The sequence below is a fragment of the Vigna unguiculata genome, chromosome 3 (genome assembly GCF_004118075.2).
Source record: "Vigna unguiculata cultivar IT97K-499-35 chromosome 3, ASM411807v1, whole genome shotgun sequence".
Taxonomy (NCBI): domain Eukaryota; kingdom Viridiplantae; phylum Streptophyta; class Magnoliopsida; order Fabales; family Fabaceae; genus Vigna; species Vigna unguiculata.
In genome coordinates, this window is record NC_040281.1 from 12930594 (window position 1) to 12933007 (window position 2414).

Here is a 2414-nt window from a genome sequence, read left to right on the forward strand (position 1 = left end):
ATGAAAAGTACTTTAAAGCATAACAAGTTGAGTGCAAGAAATATCTACGACATCTAAAAGACTACCAACAAGGGTTTGTAAAGTTGTAATATAAAATAATAGTGAACCATTTGTTTTATACTAGTTCACCCTAATCTAGGTTATGCCTAGTTCTCTACTATCAATTTCAAAGACTTTCACTGATCAAATATGATTATAAGTATCATCCATAATCAATTTTACCTACAAATAAGTACATAAAACACACTCATGACTATCCCTTCATCTTATCTTGAGATAAAGCACGATACACTCTATCATTGTTGAATGAGTACACAATGCTACACTTGGAAATACAATAAAAGTTATTTTGGTTTTTACAAGAAAATCTCTCAAAGAAAAGATACATGGATTAAACATTCATTGCACTAAAGTCCAACTTTACAAAAGTGAAGCATTTATAAAGAAAGTTTTCACTTCAAGGTCATATAGTGGATGAGATTTTACCACAAATGCTCAGAAGCTTCCAAAATATTTTTGCATACAAATCTTGCTTAAATAACTTATATTTCATTGGGTTGTTTTTTGTGTGGTTTCAATTCTCTTTATAGATATCTTAAAAGTATTTGTTGAAAATTGTGTGTTTTTTCGTTGTCCTATGTTAGTACTTTTTTCAAATATGTTTAACTCTTTGTTAATATATTTCACTATTACACTTAGCGTGTATGTAAAGGATAACTTTTATTTTGCATCTTCTCTATGCTTTTGTTGATGATTCAATGCAATCAATTTTTCCAGCAAATATATTGGGTAGTTTGTAATACAATAAGTGTTGTATCCATATAGATTTGGTAAAATACACACTGTTCAAACAAGTTTGACTTGTGTAAAACAATATTTGGCTTATATTGAATGTAAGAAACATATTTGATGTATTGAAATGTTAGTTTAATACAATAAAGATATTAAATCAGTTTGGAGTAAAAGATTAACTTCAATATGATAATGACGTGTTGGAGCTAGATTTCACCATTTGTTCCTCTCTTGTAATGATTATATCATTATTCATAAAGATACAATTATTCATATCTTGTGAGTTTTCTTCAAATGTAACTCTAGGTCCATTCTTGACACCTAGAGCTTAAGATCATCAAACTTTAGTATGATTCCTCAATGTATGCTTCAATGAACCACTTGCATTAAGATTATGATTTTATAACCAACTAGAGCCTTAAATCTATTCCTAGCATCTAAAAGCAGGAGGAGAATTAGTTGGATCACAACTTGGAACTATTTTTTCACTCAAACCAAAGCTAATGAAATAAGACAAGTGATAAGTTCATCTAATAACAAGTATAAACTAATTCATAAATATGTAATGAAAGCATACTTTGATGAATAAAATAGTACCAATACAAAAGAGTTTTGAAGGGTTACATCTTTACTTCAACACAAGAGAGACTTAACTCTTTATAATTGATGCAAAAAAATACAAAACTTTAAGTAGCCATATGTCTCCTATACTAATGAGAAAGTACATGGAAAAGTGTTTACAAAAAGTCTATCAAAAGTGCTTAAGCTTTCGCTCCTCCAAATCTGTCTAAAATACGAGTGCAACTCTATTTTTGTAAATTGTTCAGGAAAATACTCAACAATGCACTTGTGGCTCTAGCTACATAGGTTTACTTCCTAGTTGGGTTTGCTTTTATAACATAAGTCTTATACTCTAGTGCTTCAACTGTTGGTGTTGGAAACCGTAAAACAAGCTAAATTAGGATGATTTCAATATAAATTTAACATGATCAAAGCAAGATAAATGTTAACTTTATCTCAAAATTAAGTCATATTGGAAACTTATCAACTTCTAACATCACTATATTAAGCATACAAACGAGGGTTTTATGTTTTTTTTTTCATAATCATCTTTAGGAAGGATGATTTGACTTCTTTCAAAAGTAGACATAATCACATTTATAAATGTCTTGTGATTTTTATGAACAAAATTTGTTTACTGTTGAATATATAATTTGTTTACTTTAGACATGTGCCTAATCTTTATGTGTATGCATTCGATGCTTCATGCATCTAGTCTTGGTAGAGTTATAACTAAGATTCCTTTGAACTTTGGTTTTCTCATATTTATGTCTAGTGCTTGTTAGGACTTTGTTTGATGTCTATTGATTTTTTTAGACTTTATTTACTATTTACATACTTGTGTCTAACCCTCAGACTCCATCTAACTTCTTATTTGTTTATTATATCAGTAGACTATGCCTATGTCTAATTGTTCAGTCTCATGTAAAATGTTATTAGATATACTAAAAATATTATGATTTGTTATCATATAAATCATGGGTATCTTTGTCAAAAATCTCATTCATATATATATATATATATATATATATATATATATATATATATATATATATTAAAGC